Raw genomic sequence first — 7,882 nt, 5'->3', positions numbered from 1 at the left:
GGAGAGGATGGGGGAAAGGTGAAGGATGGAGAGATGCCTATTCCTTACCTCTGCTACCTCCTTTCATCCTCATGGCAATCCTGGAGGGCAAGGTGCACAGTGGCTAAGACATTTGCCCAAGGTTACCTGGCTGCTCTGGGTCAGGTTCAGCACCCCAAAGTCCATGAACCCCTGACTGCACCACATCGTCTCCACAGAAACCAGCCGCACCACCTTCCCCCTCCTCCCTGGACAGGTCCTGACACCCCGGGTTGTTACTGTCTCTGCACGGGACACCTTGACACACCTGGGCTCACCTCCAGGGATACCTCCAGGGAGCTCGGGATCCTACACTGGCATTTCCCAAATGCGAGTAACATAAAGAACCCAATTAAATGAAAGACATACACGTACACACACTTACAAACACACATACACACGCTCACACACACAGAGAAACATACATACACACATACACACACTTATATACACACGTACACGCAATCACACACACATACACGCACAACGCACACATACACACATACACACACACACACCCCTACATTCACACACACACACAGACACACACACACAACACACACAGACACACACACACCCCACACATACACAGACACACACAGACACACATAACACATACACACAGGCGCACACACACACACGTTGAGGCCCCTGAGAACGTATCTCTGAGCTCCAGTTTGAGTGAAGAATTAAACAGTAAACTCTGGTCCTTTGGGGATCATGTGGCACCATTAGCGCCATAAACAGGAATGCAAACGTGGACACTGACTCGAGGGGCATTCCTAGTTATGTAACGGTCCCCCTCAGCCCTGCAGTGATTGTGTGCATGATTTTACAAGACCTTCGGTGGAAAGTGCTAAACTGAAGAATTCCAGACTTCTCAGATCCCTGAGAATAAATCAACAAACTCGCAGCGATCTCAGATCCCGCCTCCTGGCTCAGCCTTCCCCAGGGCAGGCGCTTCTGCGCCCTCTAGTGACCACGGGTGCGCATCGCACTCCTCCAGGACCCAATTCTGCGCCCCGTCCTCTGCGCCCCGTCTTCTGACCCGGGAGAACTGGAGGCAGGACTGCAGGATGAAAGGATAAAAGGATAAAAGGAAACCTCCAACGTCCTTCATGTTGTGATTTTCGCCGATTGCCAGCCTCCTCGCCGACCCTCCTTCATCCTACTTCATCCTGAATGTATCCTACAGTAATAGCAACTGTTTGAGGAGAAATAGTGGCTTGGGAGGAATGTGAACTCAGCAACTAAGCAGCCCGGGTGTGCATGCTAACTGCATCACTTCGTTTTGTAATCTTGTGCAAGTGAAGCCCTTTCAGCCTCAGTTTCTCATCTGTGCAATGAGAATAGCAATAGGCTACACCTCACAAGAGCGCTGGGAGGAGCAGGTGATCTGGACACGTGTGTGGAAAGTGTGCTTATGATGACGTGAACCCTCAGTGAACTGCTGTGTATCCTATCGCTTCCTGGCACACTCCTACCTTTCCTGTCTCCATGCTGCCCGCTCTGGATAGAAGAGCCTTCCTCATCTTGCCATCCTGGAAATCTCTGTCGCCCAGACTGGAGTGCAGTGGCATGATCCCGGCTCACTGCAACCTCTGCCTCCCGAGTTCAAGCAATTCTCCTGCCTCAGCCTCCCCAGTAGCTGGGATTACAGGCGCCCGCCACCATGCCTGATTAATTTTTGTATTTTTAGTAGAGATGGGGTTTCACCATGTTGGCCAGGTTGGTCAAAACTCACCTGTTGAAGCTGTAACCCCCAGTACCTCACGATGCGACATTTGGAGATAGGGCCTTTAAGGAGGTGATTAATTAAACGAGGCTGTTAGGGTAGATCCTAATCCAAGCTCACAGGTGTCCCTGTAAGAAGAGGAGATTAGGACACATAAGACACACCAGGGCATGTGAGCACAGAGGAAAGACCACATTAAGATACCACAAGAAGGCCATTTGCAAGGAGAGAGGCCTCAGGAGAGAGAGACCAGCCCTGCCCACACCTTGATCTTGGACTTTCAACCTCCAGAACTGAGAAAATTGATGTCTTGGGGAAGCCACTCAGTCTGTGGTATTTGGGGATGGCAGCCTGGGGTGACTCAGGCTGGGCAGATGCTCCATGCCCTCAGTAAACACTAACTGAGCTCCACGAATTCCTGGGCACCTGCTTGGCCCTGAGGCTCTAAAGGTGACAAAGCTTAGGTGGCATTAATTACGGCAGAGCTGCAGCCTCTCCAAGCCTGAGCCAGGCTGAGTTACTTTCCTTTCTTCTTTCTTTCCGGTTTCTGGTGTAGAGTCATGCATCACTTAATGGCAAGGATACGTTCTGGGAAATGCCTTGTTAGGGAATTTTGTCATTGTGCAAACATCACAGAGGGCACAAACGCAAACCTACATGGTGCAGCCTACTGCACACCTGTGCTGTATGGTACAACCTATTGCGCCTAGGCTACAAACCAGTGCTGCATGTGACTGTACTAAATACCGCAGGCAACTGTAACACAATGGTAAGTATTTCTGTATCTAAATCTAGCTAAACATGGAAAAGATACAGTGAAAATGTGGTATAAAAAGTTAGCACCTAAGCGGGGCGTGGTGGCTCACGCCTGTAATCCCAGCACTTTGGGAGGCTGAGGTGGGTGGATCTCCCGATGATGGGAGTTCGAGACCAGCCTGGCCAACACGACGAAACCCCATCTCTACTAAAAATACAAAAAAAATCAGCCAGGTGTGGTGGTGCATGACTGTAATCCCAGCTACTTGGGAGGCTGAGGCAGGAGAATTGCTTGAACCCAGGAGGCAGAGGTTGTGGTGAGCCGAGATTGGACCATTGCACTCCAGCCTGGGCAACAAGAGTGAAACTCTGTCTCAAAAAAAAAAAAAAAAAAAAAAAAAGATTAGCACCTGAATAAGGCACTTACTATGAGTGGAACTTGCAGGATTGTAAGTTGCCTGGTGTGCATCAGTGAGTGGTGAGTGAATGTGAAGGTCTAGGACATTGCTGTACATGACTGCAGACTTTTTTTTTTTTTTTTGAGACTGAGTCTCGCTCTATTGCCCAGGCTGAAGTGCAGTGGCATGATCTTGGCTCACTGAAACTTCCACCTCCCAGGTTCAAGTGATTCTCCTGCCTCAGCCTCCCGAGCAGCTGGGGTTACAGGCGCCCCCCACTACGCCTGGCTAGTTTTTGTATTTTTAGGAGAGATGGGGTTTTGTTGTGTTGGCCAGGCTGGTCTCGAACTCCTGACCTCAAGTGATCCACCCACCTGGGCCTCCCAAAGTGCTGGGATTACAGGTGTGAGCCATTGTGCCCAGCCCAAAGTAACTTCTGTTTCAAAAACCAGTTCTCCCTCTGATGCATTGTGGCCATCAAGTTTGGAGTTGTTGGGTTTCTAGGACTCTAAACCGGAAACACCTCAGACCCAATGAAGATAAAAGCATCCCTGTCTTGATTCTGTTATAACATTTTCTTGTGTGCCCTGGGGCCCCATCCTAGTGCCCAAGACACCAACTTTCTGAGCTTTCTGAGAGCAAGACCTTGTTGGTCTTTCTGTACACCAAGGTCTTAGTGCAGGATCTAGAACCCTAAAACAGTGTCTAGAAACTCGTGTGTGTGTATGAGTGTATTGAATGAATCAATGAATGAACGTCTGTGTGCAGAAGGCCAGAGGGTATTTCAGACTGAGTCCCAAAGTATGTGTCCCTTGGTCAGATCACCAGATCTTGAGGATCCCAGGAACTGCCCCAGCTGTGTAGGCACAAAAGTCTGATTTATGAATACACCCAAGAGATGGCCATAGATGAGTGGACTAGCTTATGGCAACCATACTTACAAGCATGTACGGCAGAAAGTCAAGTTATAAATTATACCTTTGTAACTACAAGCATATGAAAATGTACTGCTCCCAGCATTCATTGGCCAGATGATTCTGCCTGGCAGCCATCTCTTCATAGAACCCCCTAGAATAATCAGAGGGCTCCAGGAAAGCCTGGACTTTTCCATTTCAAGGGCCCTTTTGCAATTTGACTTTGATACTTCTCCCCTCAAGAGGTAGAAGAGAATTTTCCTCCCTTTGAATCTAGGTGGGTGCTGTGTGTGTCTTGCATGGACTTCTGGGCCTAATTCTTCAGAAGCACCGCAATTTCACTTCCTCCTCCTGGAGGCTGACCACTATTCAAAGAAGCTCAGTCTGACTGCTGAATGTGGACCATGTAAATGGATGAAGAGGCAATGGGAAATGAACCAAAGCACCCCCAGCAGAGCCATTACCCAGGACCCACACCTGTGAGTGGGGCCATGTTAAAGGTTCCACTCCCATTGAGCCACCCAGCAGCCACTGCAAGGAGCAGAGAACTGCGAGCAACAAAAGGACTGAAAGTTATTTCAAGCCACAAGCTGCCCATATACAAAATGAATAACAAAAAGAGACTCAAAGCAAGAGGATTGGATTATATTAATTGTTGATATCACTGACTTTTGAAAGTCTGTCGCCTCGATTTCCACTTTCTCTGCTGTCCCGATGGTCAGGCTGCCTCTACGCCAGCAAGTACAGAGACACTTTTCTGTTTCAGACTCTCTGAACTGTCCTTTTGGAGTTACCAGTCAAACCAATTGCCTTCAGGAAACACATTCATTGTTGTCTTGATTGAATTTTAGGCCCTGCTTAGTTGTAAATTGAAAACCTCATTTAAGCTACTGGCTTGTTTCTAATTTCCTGGTATTTATCGTCTGCCACAAGCCAGACTCTGTCCTATGAGCTAACGACACAGCAGAGAACCAGATAGACAAATCGCAGGCTCATGAAATTTACATTCCAGTATAACCTCAGATTGAAGAAGTACTAGCTATTGTCTTCATATACCAGGAATAAAAATATGACCCAGAGTGTAAGCACAGAAAGGTACACTGGGCCCTAGAAACAACCTGAATACCATCCAGCCCTCAGGATTTTATATAAGTAGATGACCAAAAGTGATTCCTCCTATAATTTTGAGATAAGTAGTTTGAGATTACCCAACAGATAGACATGAACATACGGCACCAATAAAATAGAGGAACCAATGTTTTGTGTGTGTGTGAAATTTGATATATTTTTAAAAAGGATCAAAGCACTCATCGCAGGAAAATCAGTATTTTATTGCACTACACTTTTTTTTTTTTTTTTCTCTCTTTTGAGATGGAGTCTCGTGCCCAGGCTGGAGTGCAGTGGCCGGATCTCAGCTCACTGCAAGCTCCGCCTCCTGGGTTTACGCCATTCTCCTGCCTCAGCCACCGGAGTAGCTGGGACTACAGGCGCCTGCCAAATCGCCCGGCTAGTTTTTTGTATTTTTAGTAGAGACGGGGTTTCACCGTGTTAGCCAGGATGGTCTCGATCTCCTGACCTCAGGATCCGCCCGTCTCGGCCTCCCAAAGTGCTGGGATTACAGGCTTGAGCCACCGCGCCCGGCCTGCACTACACTTTTTAAAAGCAGTTTTAATAATTTTTTTTTTTTTTTTGTAGAAAGCATCTCACTCTGTCAGCCAGGCTGGAGTAAAGTGGTATGATCACAGCTCACTGCAGCTTCAAACCCCTGGGTTCATGTGATCCTGTCTCAGCTTTCAGAGTAGCCGGGACAACAGGTGCATGCCACCATGTCCAGCTAATTTTTATTTACTTATTTTTAAATTTTTTAGTCTTTTTTGGTAGAGATGAGGTCTTGCTTTGTTGCCAGAGCTGGTTGGTTGGTTGGTTGGTTTATTTTTGAGATGGAGTCTCCCTCTGTCGCCCAGGCTGGAGTGCAATGGCGCGATCTTGGCTCACTGCAACCTCCGCCTCTGGGGGTTCAAGTGATTCTCCTGCCTCAGCCTCCCCAGTAGCTGGGACTACAGGCACATGCAACCACTCCCAGCTAATTTTTGTGTTCTTAGTAGAGACGGGGTTTCGCCATGTTGGCCAGGCTGGTCTCGAACTCCTGACCTCAGGTGATCCACCCACCTCAGCCTCCCAAAATGCTGGGAGGTGTAAGCCACCATGCCTGGCCACAGAGCAGGTTTTGAACTGCTAGCCTGAAGCTATTCTCACGCCTTGGCCTCCCAAAATGCTGGGATTACAGATATGAGCCACGGTGCCCAGCCCTTAAGCAGCTTTTAAAAACTACCGTTTTTATTTTGAATACTTATGGAGATGGTGGTATGATAATCTTCTCAGTTTGTAAAGCCCTCTAACTGTGTAAACTAGATCTGAAGCGTTTTCCTGACCCTCACTGGGATGGTTATTTCAAGTACAAAATGTTTTCACACAGTGGGTGGTAATCTCTCATAAAAAATTTCATATTTGAATTTGAAATACAAGCTCAAGAAATACACTAATGAGCAAAAACACATGGGGAAAGAGGGACGTGCAGTTTTGACTTAACTGAAGAAACCAAGAGGAAACTGGTCTACATATGAAAATGTGATCCTGGAAAGTCAGGTGTCAAGAATTTCGAGTAGGAATCTAAATGACTTGAATCTCCCCTACTTTCTGAATAAAAGTCACATTTTTGAGTATTTATAAAAAAAAATCATATTTCAGTGGAGCTTCCAGGTAAACTATCTTAAAAAAATCATATGTGAGTGGACCTTCCACCTCAATTATCTCCCTCTTTTAAGGGAGCTCCCTGTATTTCCAGCGACTTTAACTGAAATTCCTTTCAGGGAGAAATCCTCATTAGCGACATGAGAGGGGATTAAGTGTTTTTTTGGAACATCTAAATTTGGAACACAGAGGTATTGGAACATCTATCTCTGTGATGTCCCTGGTCAGCTATATTGTATATGTGTTGAAACATTTTGTATTTTTTTTTTTTTTGAGACGGAGTCTCGCTCTGCCACCCAGGCTGGAGTACAGTGGCCGGATCTCAGCTCACTGCAAGCTCCGCCTCCCGGCTTTGCGCCATTCTCCTGCCTCAGCCTCCCGAGTAGCTGGGACTACAGGCGCCCGCCACCTCGCCCGGCTAGTTTTTTGTATTTTTTAGTAGAGACGGGGTTTCACCGTGTTAGCCAGGATGGTCTCGATCTCCTGACCTTGTGATCCGCCCGTCTCGGCCTCCCAAAGTGCTGGGATTACAGGCTTGAGCCACCGTGCCCGGCCAACATTTTGTATTTTAATTTTCTATCATTTACTGGGTGCCTCTTCTGTGACAGAGCCAAAGGGCTATTGCTATATTATCAGGTGACTGAATTCTAAATATATTCTGAAGTAGGAGATACTGTTATTGCTGTTATTACTCACGTTTTGCAGATAAGAAAGCTGAGGCTCTGAGAGGTCAAGATCACGCAGCTAACGAATGAGTCAAGACTCTCTTGCTTTAGAGCTTGTCCTCTGCTCTTGCTTTTCTTTCCAAAAAAACACTAAATTTTTTGTTTTCTTTTGTTTTGTTTTGAGACAGGCTCTTGCTGTCACCCAGGCTGCAATACAGTGGCGCGATTTTGGCTCACCGCAACCTCCGCCTCCCGGGCTTAAGCGAGTCTCCTGCCTCAGCCTCCCTGGCCTACACGCCCGCGCCACTACGTAGAAATGATCACGTTCTAACATGTATGCATACGAATTACAATGGAAACAAAATTAGCAAAAGCGCCTATGCTAATGCTCAATACAATTGATGTCCTCACATTTAATCCTCACAACCACTACAATCACCTCAAACTCAAACTCTTAGGGGCTGACGTGCCCTGAGGGCACAGCTCTTATCTGGTGGCAACAGGCGCATCTCAACGAAACTCCAAACTCTTAACACCCGCCTTCCCCAGAAAGGCTTTTCCTGACACTGTGCTTCCGGAAGTCCCGCCCCAGGAGAAAAACAGCTTCCGGAAAAAATGGAGGCCAGGAAACCGGAACAGAACAAG

At 47.3% G+C, this 7,882-nt stretch overlaps 1 long non-coding RNA gene across 2 annotated transcripts in view; it reads right to left on the bottom strand.

The window, feature by feature from the left end:
* The window catches only part of LOC111523493, a 37,770-nt gene extending 29,959 nt beyond the window's left edge, over positions 1 to 7,811 (bottom strand). For both annotated transcript variants that reach the window (XR_002725538.1, XR_002725539.1), the window contains exons 1-2: positions 7,269 to 7,811; positions 1,763 to 1,881 (exon numbers count right to left, since the gene is read on the bottom strand). This is a non-coding gene — a long non-coding RNA (uncharacterized LOC111523493). The remainder of the gene's footprint in view (positions 1 to 1,762; positions 1,882 to 7,268) is intronic.
* Positions 7,812 to 7,882: the final 71 nt, after the last annotated feature.

The sequence above is a fragment of the Piliocolobus tephrosceles genome, chromosome 16, assembly GCF_002776525.5.
Source record: "Piliocolobus tephrosceles isolate RC106 chromosome 16, ASM277652v3, whole genome shotgun sequence".
Classification (NCBI taxonomy): Eukaryota; Metazoa; Chordata; class Mammalia; order Primates; family Cercopithecidae; genus Piliocolobus; species Piliocolobus tephrosceles.
The sequence above is the reverse complement of the archived record's forward strand: the minus strand, read 5'-3'. Positions and strand labels throughout refer to the sequence as shown.